Source organism: Natrix helvetica (genome assembly GCF_964273705.1).
Source record: "Natrix helvetica genome assembly, chromosome: Z".
Lineage (NCBI taxonomy): Eukaryota > Metazoa > Chordata > Lepidosauria > Squamata > Natricidae > Natrix > Natrix helvetica.
The window spans coordinates 85034020-85054506 of record NC_138554.1 but is presented as its reverse complement, the minus strand read 5'-3'; the positions used below and the strand labels follow the sequence as shown (position 1 = coordinate 85054506).

At 41.4% G+C, this 20487-nt stretch overlaps 1 long non-coding RNA gene across 2 annotated transcripts in view; it reads left to right on the top strand.

Moving 5' to 3' along the window:
* Positions 1-19294, top strand: part of LOC309401923 — a 137065-nt gene extending 117771 nt beyond the window's left edge. Inside the window, exons 3-4 of one of the 2 annotated variants that reach the window (XR_014176817.1) lie at positions 5453-5668; positions 19010-19294. This is a non-coding gene — a long non-coding RNA (uncharacterized lncRNA). The remainder of the gene's footprint in view (positions 1-5452; positions 5669-19009) is intronic. The other variant, XR_014176816.1, reaches the window with a different exon arrangement.
* Positions 19295-20487: the final 1193 nt, after the last annotated feature.

The following is a 20487-nucleotide window of genomic DNA, read 5'->3' as shown; positions in this document are numbered from 1 at the left end:
TCAGTTCAAGGAAAACTCACAGTTCAGAGCAAATCAGCACCAGTTTTATAAGAGCTTAGAAAGTGGAGATGGAGTAACAAATGAAAAGCCTGATAAAGAGAAAGCTCTGAAATTCTGGAAGAATTTGTGGGAAAACAAGAAGCACAACAGAAATGCAAAATGGATCAAGCAGGTTGAGGATTCTATTAAAGTGCATAAAATGGAAAATGTGAAAATAACAAAAGAAATGGTGCAAATGCAGTCAAGAAAAGTGAAGAATTGGAGTGCACCTGGACCAGATGAGCTACATGGTTTCTGGCTAAAGGCACTTACAAGTATGTACAAAAGATTGGCAGCCCAAATAAACCAGATCTTAAAGACACCTGACAATGATGAATGGATGACAACTGGAAGGACATTTTTGATCCAAAAAGATAAAGAAAAAGGAAAGGACCCTGGAAACTATAGGCCAATCACCTGTTTGCCAACAACACGCTCCTTACTGATATCATTGCAAACCAAATTTACGGATACTTGGAAATAAATGACTTGCTTCCTGTAGAACAGAAAGGATACTGCAAAAATTCAAGAGGAACAAAGGACAAACTGCTGATTGACAAGCTAATCCTAACGAATTCAGAGAAAAGACGAACCAAGCTGCTCATGGCTTGGATAGACTATAAGAAAGCATTTGATTCAATTCTCCACAGCTGGATCAAGAAATGCCTGAAAATCTTTGGCATTAGCAGCAACATACAAAAATTCATGGAAACTTCAATGAACCTCTGGAAAACGAAGCATGGCTAATAGAGAAGAACTGGGTGAAGTTGAAATTAAATAAGGCATTTGGTGATTCTCTTTCATCCCTACTTTTTATACTCTCAATGCTACCACTGACAACCATTTTGAAGAAGATGAACTGTGGATACAAACTTGCAAAGAAGGGACTGAAAATGTCAGACTTGGTGTACATGGATAATTTGAAGCTGTTTGGTAAAAAAAAAGCTGAACTGAATTTATTAATTGAAAGCACAAAAGAATTTAGTGTTGGCTAAAGACTAAATTGGTATGCAGTTTGGAATTGACAAATGTGCAACAATGGCAACCAAGGCAGGCAAGGTCTAGAAGATGATGGAATACAACTTGAGAATGAAGAAATGATAAAGGAAGTAAAACCAGAAGACGGCTATAAGTACTTGGAGATTTTAGAGGTCTCTGACTTAATGCATAATAAAGTCAAGGAATTAACCTCAGCCAAGTACATTTGACGAATTCGCAAGATATTAAAGTCCAAACTGAGTGGAGGAAGCATCATAAAAGCCATAAATACCTGGGCTATACCTGTAATTCGATACTCTGCAGGAATAGAGTCCCTCCGGGGAGAGGGGGCGGTCTAGAAATCTAAATAAATAAATAATAAATAAATAATAAATAAATAAATAATAAATAAATAAATAATAAATAAATAAATAAATAAATAAATAAATAAATAAATAAATAAATAAATAAATAAATAAATAATTGACTGGACCCAGATGGAGTTGGACAATTTGGATAGAAAAACAAGAAAGCTTATGACAATGAATCATGCTTTGCACCCTAAAAGTGATGTTGACCTATTGTATCTACCAAGAGCAGAGGGTGGTCGAGGACTCCTACAAGTAAAGCAGACTGTGGAAGAAGAAAGACACAGCTTGAATGATTACATCCAGAAAAGTGAAGAACCAATGATTAAGGAAGTAAAGGCGGCCTGTTGAAGACAACTAAGTTAAAAGCTGAATATAAGAAAGAAGTAATTGAGAAGCGAGCTGAAAATTGGAAAAGCAAAGCTATGCATGGCCAATACTTGAAAGGTATTGAAGGCAAAGCTGACCAAAAACTAACTTGGAACTGGATAAGATCAGGAGTACTGAAAAAAGAAACAGAAGGCTTTATTTTGGCAGCTCAAGAATAAGCCTTAGCCACAAACTGCATGAAGGCAAAAATTCAACATGTTAACACCAACAGCAAATGTCGCCTCTGTAATGAGAAAGATGAGACAGTTGACCACTGGATCAGCGGGTGCAGCAAATTTCGCAAACTGACTACCTACAACGCCATGACCGCGTTGCTAAATTATTCATTGGAAATTGTGCCAAAAGTTTGGATTTGAGTACAGCAAAAACCATTGGGACCATCAGGTTGAGAAGGTTTTAGAGAATGAGAAAGGCAAGATCTTGTGGGACTTCAGAATCCAGACTGACAGGCACTAGGCCTACAACACACCTGACATAACAATAATTGAAAAGAAAAAAGTATGGTTCATTGACATTGCAATACCTGGTGATGCACAAATTGAAGATAAACAGCAAGAAAGAAATCACAAAATACTGGGACTTGCAGTTGAGCGACTGTGGAAAAAGAAATTGTGTGTTCTCCCGATAGTAATTGGAGCCCTTGCAGCAATACCTAAAGGGCTACCTCGATATTTGGAAATTTTAAATTTATCTGACTTGAACATTCTGACTCTACAAAAAATCACCCTACTTGGAACAACTTATATCCTCCAATGTTACCTTAACAGTTCCTGGGTCCTTGGTTAGGACTTGAGCTGTTGAGCTACCAACCAGCCCCAAAGCTGTGAATCTCATTAAAGATTAACATAACAACAACAACAACAACAACAATAATAATAATAAATGGAAATACAATCAAGGCCATAAATACCTGGGCAATACCAGTTATAAGATACACAGCTGGTATAGTTAACTGGGCACACGCTGATTTGGACATTTTGGACCGAAAAACCAGGAAACCTATGACAATGCACTACAGTTTACATCCACGCAGTGACACTGATAGACTATACCTGCCCCGAAAATCAGGTGGCAGAAGATTATTACAAGTGAAGCAAATAGTTGAAGAAGAAAAACATGCACTGGCTGATTATTTAAAAGAAAGTCAAGAACATCTATTAATCGAAGTAAAGAAGAAAAATCTACCGAAGGCCCAACAGACGAAACAAGAATACAGAAAAGATGTGATAAAATAAAGAATGGAGAGTTGGCAGAACAAAGCATTACATGGTCAATTTCTGGAAAAAATAAAAGATAAAGTGGACAGTGAAAAAACTTGGTTATGGTTAACAACAGGTACATTAAAGAAAGAAACAGAGTCACTAATCCTGGCTGCGCTATCCGAACAAATGCCATTAAGGCCAAAATCGAAAAATCCTCTGATGATGCTAAATGCAGACTCTGCAAAGAAGTTGATGAAACTGTTGACCACATACTCAGCTGGTGTAAAAAAATCACGCAGATTGATTATAAATTGCGGCACAATTCAGTAGCACAAATGATCCACTGGAATTTGTGCAAAAATTATAATATTAAAACAACAACAAACTGGTGGGAACATAAGCCTGAAAAAGTCACCGAAAATCAGATGGTCAAGATCCTGTGGGATTTTCATATACAAACAGACAAAATACTAGCGCATAACACACCAGACATCACACTGGTTGAGAAAAATAAGATTACAATCGTAGATATCGCAATACCAGGTGATAGCAGGGTCGAGGAGAAGGAACATGAAAAAGTCGCGAAATACCAGGACTTAAAAATTGAAATTCAACGATTATGGCACAAACCAGCAGTGGTAATTCCAGTGGTAATCGGCACACTGGGTGCTATTCCAAAAGCACTGGAATTACATTTAAAACAGCTAAAACTTGACAAAATCACCATCAGTCAAATGCAAAAAGCTGCACTGCTTGGATCTGCACGTATATTACGAAAATACGTTACGACGTCCTAGGCCCTGGGTGGGGCCCGACTAGTAATCAATGCCAAATCTGGTGAAACAACTGGCCGCTGTGATACAATCGTATAATAACAACAACAGCAGCAGCAACAACAACAACAACAACAACAACAACAACAACATAAAAATAAAAAATAGTACCTTAAAAGCAATGAAACCTACTGGCAAACGAAGGTCATATAGTCAGATAAATAGTAATTATACAACAGCAAGGAGGCAGGAAGGAGGGACGACGTGACTTACCCCCAGCTGCATATCTATTGTATGTTCCGCAACAGCAATTTACCAGCCAAAATGGCTGGAAATCACAGAATAGAACAGCAGATTCTATATGAATGAGGACAAATCAAGTCTAATTATATATTGACATATGCTCTAAGTATCTTTTTCATATTTCAGCAAATACTATTTTATGTATAACTTCGAAACTTACAGTAGTTAATATCTGTTCTGAAGACATCACAACAATTAGAATAAGGGAATATTTTGGGAACATTCAAGGTACTTCAAAATCATCTGTCATTTTCCCAAGGTAAAGGATCTAAAGCAAAGGAAAAGCATCTAAAGTCAAAGTATAGCTGTTGAATTCAAAGATTATCATTTTGTATACATGAACAGCAAATCTCAAATCAAAGAAATCACATTATAGCTCATGCAGTTGCTCTGAGATCATCTCATGAATTTCTAACTGAAGAAAATGGTGAATGTTGAAATTCAAAATGTTGAATTTTTAACTGATATTTTCTATATTTCATTTAAATCTTGAGGATGATACTATCATCAATGAAGGAAAATATTGTCCTTAAGAAATGATTAGAAAATTTTAAACCTGAAAAAATTTGGACAAATTGTCTATCCAGGTTCTTTGCCTATGCAAATAGCATTTTAAACTTTTCCTTCTTTCTGACTAGGATGTCTATAACTGGTCCATTCATTTCCAGCAGGAGTTAACAATAAGATCCATTGAGTTCTAATTTATAGTAGACAGAACCAGAGCTAAATGCCTTTAAATATCTTTTATGAACTCAAATCCCAAGAGCAAATCATAATAGACATTGTCTCTCTCTCTCTGCTACACCAAATCAAGATTATTTTCTAAGACTGTTTTTATCTCATTATATCTAATAAGAAATGACTTTCACTTCAACCAGACTATCTCAGGAGGAAGATCTCTGCCATGGCTCTGTAAAACACCCCCCTCCCAGATTAAAACATTATTTAGTCTTAATATTAAAAGATGCAGAATAGAATATTTTCCCAAAGGAGAAATAGAGAAAATATGTTTTTAACAGCAGAAAACAACACCAGTTTTTCTTAATACCCTCCAGCAGAAACCTCAAGTCTTTAGAGATGGATATTTTGTGCTCATTAAGAAAGACTGGGCCAATCTATTCATAAACAAAAAAACCTTTAATTCAGCTGATGGGATTAAGAAATTCAGGACACGATCTTTAGGACATAATAGGATTAACCCACCACCATTGAAATAGCAAAAGACACAAAGCTCACTACATTGCATAACCCTTTTAGTACATTTTAGAACCCTATAAAAGTAAATCCAATCCTAAACTAAGGGGTCAGCCATCCCAGAAACATTCTTCTGTCACTGAAGTTTCTGGTATCCAAATAAACAGAGTCCTTCTTTCCAAATTGGCATCCATTTTATTTTCAGCACCTTTCTCCGGTCTTGGAACTGGGCTGGATTTTTCTTCTAACAATTGGCATGCCAGATGGGACTCCAAGCTAACCTGACCATCACACCTGGTCCAAGTAAGCCTCTACCTTGCCAGCAGACCCCTTGTGTCTATGGGTGGCCTCCCGAATCTTGGCCATTTGGAGCAAGGGTAGTAAAGGGAGTCTTGAGCTCAACAGGCTGCTTGGAAAGAAGGTGAGTACCTCTAAATTTTAACTTTTAAAGCCCAAGAGAGCAAGGGAAATGTGTGTATGCCTGTGTGTGAGACTCAAAGGACCTTCTCCCAATCACTGCTGGATCCTGCTCCCTCTGTGCCTTTCCTAGCTACAAGCAGATCTGTTTAATTGACACTTTAAAAAGTAAGGGGTTTTGGTCAGAGTATAGGATCTTCTATATAGAGAAGGGAAGCTGTGTGAAAATGGAATAGAAAAGTAAGTGAGTCGAACCTGGGCAGCCAACTGGGAAGTCACTGAGCAAAGCCCTGTCCAAGGAGATGTCCTTGGAGAGCAGGGATCTTCCCAGACTCTCCTGGGTCTGAAAACCGCAAGGCAGGGAAAGGCCATGGAAAGAGGTGCCCATACTCATTGCCATGGTAAGCAGAAGTCCTATGAACCCCCTTTCGGTTTGAAAACTGGAATCGGGTATTCCCTAGGAAGGAGGTGCCCTTATTCTGACAGGGAACCAGAGTCCTCCTGGACTCCTGTTCCAAAAACTGTTAGGTGGAAGCTTGTTAGGAGACTTAATCACCACAGGACCCAGCAGGGTCAATTGAATCCTACATTGGAAATAGGGAGACATGGGAAGCTCTAGCTCAAGGGTCAGGTTGGATCCCCTCTAGGAGACTTGCTTGATGCCTGGGCTGAGAGGCTGCTGGTATGACAAAGAGACGAGCAAGGAATTTGTGCAAATGGGCTTTGCCCAGGGACGAAGCTAGAAAACCAATTTGGCTAAATAAAGATACTTAAAATAAAAAATATAGCAACATTGATTTCCCACCCCCTATGCAGGGGAAAATGTTTTATTAAATATCAAGCTTTTTCCCTTTCTAATTTAACAGTGATTGGCAGTGAGAATGAACAGGATGTGTAAGAGTTATGTTGTTCTTTTTCTTTACTCTTTTCATTGTCTTTGTATGTTTGTGTGTTAAAGTCATGCTGTGCCCTCAAGGTAAATGTAACTGTTAAATGTCTCTAATCTCTAGAAACAATCATTTTAAATTCTGTTAGAAAATAATGTTAAAATAAGCATGTCAGACCTGGAAGCTATTTTTATCCTTTTAGATTTCAGGCCTACCACACTTTCTACTGTGGGAAATGGGAGGGGGGATTATACAGAGCATGGGTGATATTAGCCATAATAATATTCCTTCTTAGAAAGTCAAGGTTGCTGAGTCCCTGCACCTGGATGGATATGGAGGAGGAATCTTTCTTCGTGGCAGTGAATGATTGGACCATGTGATAGACTTGTGGGTGTTAGGGCAGGGTCTTGAACTTTCTTTTTTATATATCTTATTTTTTGGAAAAGTTTTTTTATTTTTTATTCTCTATATACAATTATATATATACTGTTTACACTTGTCATTCTTATACATTTATCGTTCCATTTACAGGGTTATAGTATGCCATTTGGGTTGCTTTGTTTACCATCCCCCACCTGTTTTGACACCACCTTCTTGTCCCTTTCTTTTCTCCCTCCCTCCCCCCTCTACTTCCTTCCTTCCTCTCCTTTCCTTTCCTCCTTCCCTTTCCTCTCCCCTACTCTCTTCCTTTCTCTTTTCTATTGTTGTAGGTGACTCTTCCAGCTCTTAATTTTTATTTTCTTGGAATGGTATTTCAGCAGTCCTAAAAATAGTTGAATATTTCTTATTCTTATCCTTTCTTTTTCAAATCTATCCTGATTGCGTGATTTCCCCCTTTGTATCTTAATTTTGAATATATACTTATATATTATCACTTTCTTCCCTATTTTCCCTGCCTCTCCCCCCGCTTTTCTATTTGCTGCATATCATCTGGGTTCCATATATACCCCTTACTTTCTTTTCTATATGTCTTTCTCTAACCATTCATAAAATCTTCCCCATGTCTTGAAGTACACCAATTCCTCTTTATCTTTTATTTCCAAGGTCAATCTGTTCATATATGCACAGTCTACAAATTTTTTTATTATCTGCTCTTCTGTTGGTACCTTATTTAATTTCCAATTTTAAGCAAATACAATTCTTGCTGCTATAGTTACATGTATAATCAAATAGGTATCTTCTTTCTTATATTTCTCTGGAAGGATACCCATTAAAAATGTCTCTGATCTGGGCTCTATCTTTTGTTGTATTTCCTCTAACCATGTTCCTATTTTGGTCCAATGGTTCCTTGCTTCTGCACATGTCCACCACATATGATAGTATGAACCTGTTGCTTGTTGACATTTCCAGAATTTTGCTGATTTATCTTTAAACTTCTTAGCTAGTTTTTCTAGTGCCATGTGCCATCTATAAAACATTTTATACAAATTTTCTTTATAGGTTGTTGACATGGTTAGTTTATAGTTTCTTTCCCATAGTTGCTGCCATTTTTCTAGCTCAATCGTGTAACCAAAACTTTTTGCCCAGTTTAACATAGTGTCCTTGACCACTTCTTCTAGTCTAATTCTTAATAAATAACTATACAATTTCTTAATTATTTTTTCTTCTGTTCCCATCAGTATCTTATCCAGCTCTGAGCTTCCCAAATTAAAACCATATTCTTATCTTTTTCATACCTTGCTTGTATTTGCAGTTGCGAAAACCAACCTATATCAATCCCTTGTTCTTCCAATTCTTACTTTTGTTTTAGTTCACTCCTGTTAAAATATCTTTATATCTAATAATATTCTTCATGTTACTAATATTTGGATGTGTCAATGCTTCCATTGTTGAAAGTCACATTGATATTTCTAAATAATGTTTCTCTTTTACTTTTCCCATATTGTTAATAATCTGTTCTTTACGTAGTGTCTTTGAAAGTAGCCATGTGTCTTACTTTTACTGTACCACAAAAAGGCATGCCAACCTAGTTGCAAATCATGTCCTTCTAACGTTAAAAGTCTTGTATTTCTCAATACAATCCGTTCCTTCATCCAAGTTAATACCGCTGCTTGATAATACAGTTCCCAATTTTTTAATCCAAACCCACCTCTAGCTCTTACATCTTGCAACATTTTAATGTTAATTCTTGCTTTTTTCTCTTGCCATATATATTTCCCCACTAGTTTGTTCATACTTTCAAAATATTTTTTCTCTAGTTTTACTGGTATTGTTTGAAATAGGAACATCATTCTTGGTAATATGTTCATCTTTATTTCTGTTATTCTTCCCATCAGTGATAATTGTAAGTTTTTCCATCTTTCCAGATCTATTTCTATTTGTTTTTTTTTTCACCTTATAATGGTTACCCTCTTTTATTGTTACACATCTTGATGTCAAATAGATACCAAAATATTTTTCTTTTTTCACCACCTCTATATCCAGTTTTCCCATTAGCTCTCTTTTCTGTTTTTCTGTTATATTTTTCACCAAGACTTTTGTTTTATCTTTATAAATCTTCAAATCTGCTACTTCGCCGTACTCTTCTATTATTCCAATTAGTTTAGGCCTTGTTTCTATTGGGTCTTCCATAATGAACACTAAATCATCACCAAATGCTTGTAATTTATATTCTTCTTTCTTAACCCTCATATCTTTTATCTCTTTATTTTGTCTTATTTCTCTATTCAAAATCTCTAGTGTCAATATAAATAATAATGGCAATAGTGGGCACCCTTGTCTAGTTCCCTTCATGATCACCACCTTTCTAGTCATATAACCATTTACCATTACCCTTGCCGATTGATTGTTATAAATCGTTTTAATCATATTAATAAACCCCTCACCAAAGTTCATCATTTGAAATTTCATTATCATGAATTGCCAGTTCACATTATCAAAGGCCTTTTGAGTATCCAGGAATAGCAATTTGCTTCTCTGGGTGGGCTTCATAGTACTCATAGTACATAGTGTGTTTAATACAATTCGCATATTGTCTCTAATCTGCCTCTTGGGAAGAAATCCGCTTTGGTTCATATGTATAAATTCATTTAGAAGTCTCTTCATTCTTTCTGCCATTATTTATTTGTAATGCACATTTAGTAGTGAAATAGGTCTATACTGTAGTTCTTTATTTGTTGTAAGTCTGACTCTTCTTTTAGTATGAGGGTTATATATGCTTCTGACCATGTTTCCGGCATCTTTGCCTCTCTTAGTAGCCCATTATATAGTTCCAACAATGCATTACTTAGTACTTCTTGTAATGTTTTGTTCCAACAATGGTTTACTTAGTACTTCTTGTAATGTTTTGTTCCAACAATGGTTTACTTAGTACTTCTTGTAATGTTTTGTAGAATTCAGCCGGCAATCCATCTGGTCCTAGTGTTTTCCCTTTCTTTTGTCTTTTAATGCCCTCTGTTACCTCCAACATTGTTATTCTTTCTTCTAATGCCTTCTTAAATTTTTCTGGAATCTTGGTTATTCTGTCTTTTTCTAAATATTGTCTTATTTTTTCTTCCGGAACTCTCTCATGCTGATACAATTTATTATTACAGTTCTCAATTATTTTTCCTTTCTTTCATTCAGATGTTGTAAATTCCCTTCTTTGTCCATCAATTGATTAGGTCAGTCTTTTTTCTCTTTCTTTTTTCGTCATGTATGCCAGCCAATTTCCTGGTTGGTTCACATTCTCAAAAAAGTTTTGTTTTGCCGATTTTATTTTGTTTGCCTCAGATCTTTGTTTTCTATCAAGTTCAATTTATGTTTTTGCAATTCCATCATATTTGTTTATTTTGTTTTGTTTTGTGGGTTTTTCTCAACTTTGTCTCCAACCTCTTGTACTCTAGTTCTATTTTCTTTTGAATTTGTCTGTTCTGTCTGTTCTTTTTCCCTAAATACATCATTGCAAGACTCTCATTTATGCTTTGCAGGTGTCCCATACATTCTGAAGTGATGTATCATCTTTTCTGTTTTCTGAAAGAAATATGTCAGTTCTTTTTCCATGTATTGCTGAAAGCTTTTTTAATTCAATATGTTTGCATTTAACGTCCATCTCCCCTTTTTCCTCTGTCCCTTTCAGGTCATTATTATTGGGTTGTGGTCTGCCAAGGTGCTTGTTTCTATATCAATCTTAAATATTTTTTGTCTTAAGTCTGTTGACATCCACATCATATCTAATCTTAACCACGACAAATATCTATTTGAGTAAAATGTATGTTGACTTTCTTTCGGATGTCTTATTCTCCATGCATCTTGCAAATTTAACTCTTCCACCATCATAAAGAACATTTTGGGTAGAAATTTCCTGAGTTTATTGTTCATCTTTGTAGATTTATAATCTTTCATTGTCTACAATTACATTAAAGTCTCCTGATATACATATGTCCTCATATTCATATTGAATTATTTTTCTGTGTAATGTCCCATAGAATTCTTCTTGTTTATCATTTGGAACATATATTGCCACTAATAATGTCTTTCTAAAGTTCATTGTTACCTCCACCATCAGTATTCTCCTGTCCCCATCTTCAAAAATTTGGTTTGATTGTATTGTCTTTCTAATGTATAATGCTATTCCCTTTTTGCTTTGGTCTGCCAATGTTGTATATAAATTACCTAATTTCCCCCCCAAAAAATATGTTGTTTTTAATATGTACTCCCTGTAGACATATAATGTCCAATTTCAATTTCTCTTACTTATTGAATATTTTTCTTCTTTTTATTGCCGAATTTAGTCCATGTATTTGATGGGGATTACATTAATTTCTTCTTCCATATCTTATTTATTTATAGGATCTAATCTTTCTTATCACCCTTTGCTCTTTCACTTCCTTTGCCCTTCCTCTTTCTGTTAACGCTTTCTCCTCCAGTTCTTTCTCCATCTCCTTCTGGTCCTTTTCCCTAACTTCTTAGCATTTGGATCCTCTCTCTTCTCTCACCAGCTTTCCCTCTTGTATCTTTATATATTAATCATAAAATATTTCTGCCTTCTCTAGCATATCTAGTCTGTGCCTTTGTTCCTGCCAATTTACCAGAATTCCTTCTGGCACAAGCCATCTAAAGCTTGCCCCCTTTTTAGTCAGACTCTTAGTCAGGAAATGATATTCTTTTCTTATATCTCTAATCTTTCTTGGAACTTGCTTCAGTACCACTATCTGTCTAGACTTGTATTTTATTGTAGTATTTCTTGCTGCTTGCAGTATTTTATTCTTTAGGGTTTTCTTGGTGAATCTTACAGGCAACTCTCTGGGCAAAATGTTTCTGATTGCATATCTTGTGTGTACTTTAAATGTTTTGTCCATCCCATCTAATATGTTTTCCTTGCTCTCTTCTGTCATCTCAGATAACATCTCGGCGACCTTCTCTGCTAGGTTTTCTCCTTTTTGATATTCTGGAATCTTAGGTAATAGTCAGCTCTATCCATCTCCCATAGAATGCTAGACCTCTCTCGATATTTCTCTATTATCAATCTACAATCTATCTCCTCTACTTTCTTTTCTGTTATTTCCATCTTTTCCTCTACTTTCTAAAGCCTCTCATTTCCCCCCATCGTTTCCTTAACGTCTTTCAATTCTTCTTCCACCTTGCCCATCGTCTCTTCCATCTTGTTCACTTTCTCCTCTACTTTGTTTATTCACTCTTTAAGATACCCATGCATAGCTTGTAACATGCTCTTTAATTCCAGGATGCTTTTATCTTGTTGGGTGGCCGTATTTGTTGCTTTCTGTGTCACAGAACCAGGAGATGTTGCTGTTGCAGACACATATGATGTTATCTTCTTCATCTTGGTGCTTGGTTCTTGTGTAGAACAGAAATCAAAGATCAAATTAATTGTAATCCTGAAGTTGCCCACAGCAGCCCAACTCAAATTTAGACTCAGCTCTGCTCCTTGACCCAATTTTTAGGTTCTTGTTACCTTAATCCATTCTCCCTAGTGGTGGAGGCAGCATCCAGGCTGGGTTAACCTTCATCCAATCATTTATTTATTTATTAAATTTGTTAGCCGCTCCCTCTCCATAAAGGGACTCGGGGCGGCGTACAATAAATAAAAACACATATTATAAAATTACACATTGTACGGAGGAGGTATAAAACACAACCTCCTCCACCTATGTATTTAATTATTTAACTGTTTTATGTATGTATTTTATAACGCATTTTAGTGACTCTACACCGCCCCGAGTCCCTTTCGGGAGAGGGGGCGGTCTATAAATACGAATAATAAATAAATAAATAAGAAAGAAAAAAAGTTTTAAAAGACACTGAACGGCTGTGGAGCGACCCAGAAGGGAGCGCTGAAGATTTCTAGCATGCATAGCACAGCGGTGAGAGAGAGGCTGATTAATACCTTCCATTGCCGATTGCAAGAAGTGGGCTGTGCGACCGTTGCAAAAGGGCACGAATCGCCATTTTAAACTGCTGTCAAAATTTCCAAAATTCAAGCTTCCCCTCAGCCTTCCACATCTGAGGCAGGGGTTCTACCTCCACAAAAAAGAAGCCTGAAAAAGCTGCATCAAAGGCAAAAAAAGCAAAAAAAAAAGCCTCCAGATCACGGTATGAGCAGCAGAAAGACAAGGCACTGGAGCGCATTCATAAGAGGGCAGCCAGCAAAAAGGCTCCTTCTCCTCAGGTTGCTGATAGGCCTCAACAGGCCCTAGGTCTGTTGTCCCTGCTGATGTCTCCTGGTGACAGGCTTCATAGAGAGACTCCTATTAACCCTATTTTCCCAATTGATGTCTCAAATATATGGGGGACATCTCAGGAACCTCTGGTTTCTATGCCTGACAGTGGTGTTACGCTGCCACTTACGATCCAGATACTGGATTCCCTCCACCTCTGTTGCACCACACCTCCAATGCTCTTGCCAAATTTTCATGAATTAATCACAGGGCATCACAGCAGGCATACGGCAGAGGGAGGCCCTTTCCCAGAGGCAGGCTCCTGCCACAGCCCCTCCACAACCAACACCAACCACAGTGGTGCCACCTATTGACCTGGTGGTTTCTGACCAGGAGGATCAGGGGCTGACATCTGAGTCAGAAGAAGGTGAGCTCAAGGAGGCTGAGCTCTCTGAGGATGAAGGAAGGGAGACTGACCAAAAGAGCTCTTCAGGACTCTTCCCTCCAGCCCTTTTTTCCTCCTTGCTGTACAAGGCTAAGGCAGCCTCTAAAATTGGGCCTCAACAAACTACGGCCACTCCCCGGCCAGCTGCTGTTAGTGCAGAATCCCTATACTCTGAACAGACTCTGCCAGCAGAGACAATTCCTATGCCTAAGATTTTCATGGATTTGATCCAAAGGCAGTGGGCTGCCCCCATCTCGGGTCCAGGTCCCTCAGCTTCAGATAAGAAATTCTTCAATCTCGCCAATGAATTGGCGCAATTTCTCTCTGTGCCCTTGATAGATGCTCCAGTGATCGCCCTCTACACCCCTGCTCATATGCCAGGGGCTTCGGAGGACGTCCTCAAGCCAAAGGAGAAAAAAGCTGACCTTACTCTACAAAGAGGGCATCAGGCTGCGGCCTGGGTGATCAAGGCCGCCACAACAGGCTCGTTCTTCACCCGGCCATGTCTTCTTTGGCTGCAAGAATTGCAACAACGAGTCCCCATTTCTGACATCAGGGCTCACCAGGACATTGCGAAGCTAGTGGCAGCAGTCCAGTTCGCTTTGGATGCAACCTTGTCTTCCGCCAGATTCGCCGCCAGAGCCATGGCCTCTTTGGTGGCATCCCGGAGGCTTCTGTGGCTTCGCCAGTGGCAGGCTGACACACGCCACAAGTGGAAATTGGCCTCCGCTCCCTTCAAAGGCGGCTCTCTCTTTTTGTGGATGCCTTGGACCCGTTCCTGGTGGAGAATAAAGAGAAGGTTCTCCCTTCGGCTCCTAAGAAGGGCTTCAATTGCCAGACACCTTACCCCAGGCATTCATCCTTTCGAGGCCCAGACCTGGGTTCGTCTTTTCAGAACCAGGACTATGGTTCCTCCTTTCGGGGGGCGGATTATGGGAGCCAGGGATTTAGACAACAAGGAGGTTATTCTTCCAGACAGAGGTCCCAGCCTGACCACTTTCAGCAGGGAAAATCCTCTAGGCATCCCTTTCGAGGAGGGGGGGGGGCGTTATTATCGCAGAACCTAGCCCCTCAGGGGCCTGTTATCCCATCAGAGGTAGGTTAGCCATGTTTGCTGATGTTTGGGATACTACCACCTCTGATGCTTGGGTTAAGTCCACTGTTAGGCAAGGGCTTGCCCTTGAGTTTATCTCCAACCCCCCTAGTTCTTTCAGGGCCTGCCCTGTTTCCTCCAACCCAGCTCACAGGCGCCTCATGCTGGAAGCGATACAACATCTCCTCGATATTCAAGCGATCCAACAGGTACCGGCTGAGGAGTGTGGGCTGGGATTTTATTCCACCCTTTTTGTTATACCAAAGGCCTCGGGGGGATGGAGAGCCATCCCCTTTTGGACCTTAAGAGATTAGACAAGTTCATTTGTTATAAGCGTTTTAAGATGCATTCTTTGCATTTCATTTTGGGATTCATCAGACATGGGGAGTTTTAAGTTCAATTGACCTAACGGAGGCATACCTCCACGTTCCTACTTTGCCTCAACATAGACAGTTCTTACGTTTTTCCTATTTGGGGCAGCATTTCCAATACACTGCCCTTCCCTTTGGACTGTCATCGGCTCCCCGAGTATTCACGAAAATTCTTGCTGCCTTGGTCGCAACACTAAGGGAAGTGCCTATTAGACTTCAGGCTTATCTGGATGATATACTCATCCAATCGTCATCCCCTAGTCAGGCACGTAGAGATCTAGCATCTACAATCCAGGCTCTTCAGGAGCATGGGTTTTCAATCAACGTTCCCAAAAGCCACTTCCATCCTTCCACCAGGTTGGTGCACTTGGGGGCGTTGATTGACACAGTTGAATGCAGAGTGTACTTGTCTCGCGAGAGGCAGGACAATCTCAGGACCTTGGCAGGTCAGACGGCCAGGACTCATAGGTGCTCCTTGGCTTCACTATCAAAATTGCTGGGGATCATGGTGTCTGCAATCGGGATTGTTCCATGGGTGCGTTTACATTCACTTCGTCTCCAATGGTTCCTCTTACCTTTTCAGAGGAAGCTCTTGAGCTGTTCCCTGGCAGGAACGGTGCATGTCCCAGCAGAGGTCAAGCATTCCCTCAGGTGGTGGACATCACAGGCCATCATGAAAGGTCTTCTTTTCAAGGACCAGAGCTCTCTGACTGTCACAACAGATGCCAGCTTTTTCAGCTGGGGGGCTACCCTTCAGATTCAGGTAGCACAAGGCCAGTGGGACCAGGTGGACTGTACACACAATATAAACTGGCTGGAGTTGAGGGCGGTTCATCTGGCTCTCCGCCATTTCCTCCCATGGGTGAGGGGACAACATGTGCTTGTGCTAACGGACAATGTGTCTGCGAAGGCACACATCAACCGACAAGGGGGCACCAAATTGCGTTCACTCATGGACGAAGCCATGAAGCTGGGTCTTTGGGCCGAGAAGAACTTACTTTCTCTCACCGTGGAACATATCTTGGGGTGGCAAATGTGCAGGCAGATTGGCTCAGCCGCGAGGTTCTGGACAATGCCAAGTGGCAACTGCACCCCTTGATTTTTCAGGACATAGTGGACAGATTTGGTATGCCAGTCATAGATCTATTCGCCACCCCCAACAACAGTCAGCTTCCGAGATTCTACATTCGGTACCCAGCGCATCGGTCAGAAGGGGTGGATTCCTTGAGATGCAGGTGGCCTCTGGGCCTTCTAGACACCTTCCCATCTCTGCCCCTCTTGCCCAGGGTAATACAAAAAATTCTCGGGGAAAAGGCCGAGGTTGTGTTGGTCACCCCATACTGGCCACGCAGGACTTGGTTCACCGACCTGCGGACACTTTTGGTGGACAGACCTTGGAGGATACCTCGGGACAGGATCTCCCTCCATCAGGGGTCACTGAAACACCCAGACCCTCAGTGGTTCCAGTTGACCCCCTGCCGTTTGAGTGGGGCGTCCTAGAGGGGGACAATTTCTCCTCCAGGGTCATCAAGCCGATTCAGGCCGCTAGGCGGCCATCCACAGACAAATTTACAACGCCACCTGGAAAGCTTTCTGTTCCTGGTGCTCTGGTAAGGCTTTGGACCCTATCAGGATCACAATCCCTCAACTCCTAAAGTTTCTGCAGGATGGATTAGATAAGGACTAGCCCCAAATACCATCCGGAGGCAAGTGGCAGCCATATCTTCCATTTTGACATGCGGGGGTTCTCCTTCCCTGGCTCACCTGCCTACAGGTGCGCAGCTTTCTCAAAGGGGCGTCCAACCTCAAGCCTCCTGCGGTCCATAGGTGTCCTTCCTGGGATTTACCCAAGGTACTTGACGCCTTGACTAAGGGTCCCTTTGAACCTCTGCGGGAGGTTTCACTCAGATTATTAACATTGAAGGTATCATTTCTGGTGGCCATAACTTCAGCGCGTCAGATTTCAGAGTTGCAGGCTCTTTCGTCCAGAAAAGAATCGTGTATTTTCCATACAGAGCGGGTGGTCTTACACCTGGATCCCTCCTTTGTCCCCAAGGTGTGTTCCTGTTTCCACAGAACGCAGGAGGTTATTCTTCCCAACTTCTGTCCCCATCATGTCCATCCACTGGCACACCTTGGACATAAGGAGGGCTCTCAAAATTTATTTACAATGCACATCTGCAACTCAGAAATCTGATACGCTCTTTGTGTCCTTCCAGCCCACTTCCCTGGGTAACTTCCCCTACCATAGGCAGGTGGTTAAAGGCCTGCATTTCTTTGGCATACCAGTCTCAGTCTCTACCAGTGCCAATTACGATCACTGTGCATTCCACTAGAAGCACATCAACCTCCGCAGCGTGGGCGGCTCAGGCGTCCTTACAGGAAATCTGTAGGGCTGCCATCTGGGCTACACCTAATGCCTTCATTAAGAACTATAAGATGGATTCATTTGCATCAGCAGAGGCGGCCTTTGGTTGCAGGGTACTACAGTCGGTGGTTGGGGCTGATGCTTCATTACCACAGTCTTAGACCCACCCTGGAACAGTTACTGCTTTGGTACGTCCCAGCCTGGATGCTGCCTCCACCACTAGGGAGAAAGGGCATTGGTACTTACCTGAGACGCCTCTTCTCCTAGGGTGGAGGCAGCATCCAGCCCCTCCCTGATTGGGACTTGATCCTTGGTCATGCCTTGTGTGTTACTGTTTTTACCTTTGCTGTTTACCTGTTGAATAAAAAAAAGTTGTCGTCTTGGTTATGACGCAGTAAGGACGGTCAGAGGAGATTAATGGCATAGCAGAAAGCTGCAACTGGATGTCCGGGGTACAGGTATGTTACAACTGTTGATGATGACACACGGGGTCTGGGGTTTTTTCTTTGTCAAAAGCTGGGTCTACCTAGCAACAGGGGCGGAGCTTAACAATGTTACCAGACTCAGTCCTCAATATGATTGGATGAAGGTTAACCCAGCCTGGATGTTGCCTCCACCCTAGGAGAAGAGGCATCTCAGGTAAGTACCAACGCCCTTTTGCTTTGTAATGTGCATATAAAAAAAATATGGATAAGCTAGGAAAAAAAAGAAAAAAGGGAAAAAAGTAGGAGAAAAAAAGAAGCAAAGGGAGAAAAATAAGGCCTCCCCTATCAAAAAAAAAGGCTAGTGCAAAAAGAAAAAAAAATGAGACCACTAAAAAGGGGGGGAAGCGGGGGGGAGGAAAAAAGAATATATTTCCATAGTAGTACTCCATGCTACAGCAGTAAGAATCACAAGGGGAAAATGGGGAAAAAAAGAAAAAACCAAATTATCCAAGTTATCCAAGTTCCCCCAGGTTCCTCCAGTTGGATGGAAAAAGCAAAATTAACAAAGAAAGGGAGTAAAAAAAGAAAACACAGTCTTAATAGAAGGCAAAGGAAGATATTATACTGTTTATACAGCTGGTCTTGTTTCCTTTCCTTTCTTTTTGTTTTGAAGGGACTTTTTCTCTTCAGTCTATGTACTCAACAACAGTTCAAGATTAGCTTCCTTTACTTTAATGTTATTAAATTCCCTTCTAGTGTCACTAGATGGCAATGCAGCAGTTTCACAATATTCAGCCTATAGTTTCCAGCTTCCAAAAACAAAACTCAAACGTTTACCAAGTCTTTCCGTTTTGAAATGTAAAAGAGTAAAAATTCAAAACTCTCTCTTTCCAATTTGCTTTCTGTTCCTTTAAGAATTCTCAAAGACTCTAAAAGTCTATTCATTCCCTTTGTTCTTGTATCATTAATGGCTCCATTTGTTCACTGCTGAATCTGGGGTGGAGGAGCCTGCCACTGCCTGCTCCGCCCCTCTCCTGCCACTCTTCTTTTGAAAGTTTTCAACCAGGAGTTAAAGTAATTATAGGAAAAGCTGTACTTCAAGTAAGCCTTTTGTTCTCACCCAGACGTTCCGCCATGCTGTTTTTCTCTCTTTGTTGTAGCCACCTCAGCTCACAATGGATGTCTTCCCTGTTGCCGGATCCAAGGACTTTTGTGGGTGTTTTAGGGGAATTGCACTTTCCCCCTCCACTTCTGCTGGCGCCCCCTCTTCACTGTCTCTACAAGACAGCTATGACCCACTGCGGGCCCCCAAAACAGTGGGGATTTTGGCGGTTCTATGGAGGACCAGAAGAACATGTTGTGCAGCTGAAGCTCTTGGATTTTCAACTAGGTGGGAAAATCTGGAAGTTTTCAGATTCGGGTTTTCCCAGATGTGACATCTCTAATAAAATGGAACTTTGAGAAACTCAAGTCTCAGAGTTTTCTTTTGTTGGGAGTGTTATTTGGAATCCTGACATTAACCCAAATTGCCCCAAAAATGATTTACCAGCTCCCAGGATCCCGGGGTGCTGCTAGGGGTCCTGAGCCCCAAATCAGACGGTGTGAAGACTCAGGGAAGATGGAGCTAGATGATAGTTATGGGAACTGTTGGAGCGAGAGGCAAGACCCCCACAGGTTCCTAGCGATGGACTGGATCAGCAACGGAGCGTGCCTGGCTGAGACATGCACAGTCACTGCCCAGTGATCTGGGACCAGTAGGGAAGACCTCAGGCCAAGCAAAGAGAGAGACCCGCTACTGTGACTCATCCTGGGGATCAGGGGAGACCCGCTAATACCCTCTGCCAACTAGGAAGCAGAGTGGAGCCTGTCTGCTCTGGGTGAGTGGGGGCCGCTCAATCCCCTGAAGTTTGCCCATGGCTGGGACCTGGGAATCTTTCTGCATGGCCCCCCGAAGCCAATGCTGCCTGGATGGAGCTATGGAGTCAGCTGCAGCTGGCTCAGCCCGCTGAGGTTCTTCATCCCTCAGCCATTGCAGCTGCCACTGCCAATGTGGCCTGCAGAGGGGTGCGGCAGGAGCTATGGCAGCCTCGGTCCACTGTGGGGTTTTGTGTCCCAGCTGCCGCCTCCATCAATTCCAGTGCTGCCTGGCAAGAGTGGTGATGCCAGCTATGACTAGTTCAGCTTACCAGGGCCATTTGCCCCACAGCTGCTGGAGCAGACTCAGCCTCCCTGCTTGCCAGCTGCTCCCCCCATGATCCAAGTGAGCTAGCAACTGAGGCGCAGGCTCAGCCTGTGCTTTCCATTGCGGCCTGGAGAAGCTCCCATTCCGGCAAAAAGGCAATCTGGTACAGCTCGCATAATTCCTAACCAGCAGAGCATGTGTAGAGCAGATCTTGAGAGTCAGGAGGCTGGGGGGGGGGGGCTTTTCCCCCTTGCTTGTTATCTTTCCCCCTTCTGCTGGCCACAGAGCCACAATGCAGGCATCAAGCAAAGCTGAGAATAGTGCTGAAGGGAAAGCCCCTCCAGCCAATCCAGACATCTGGGAGGCCTGCAGAATTGCTGGAAGGTCCTGCAAGAGGACTCCAACCAGAGGCTCTAATCTCAGATGGGGCCAGCAGAAGCCATGCTCCAGAAGGAA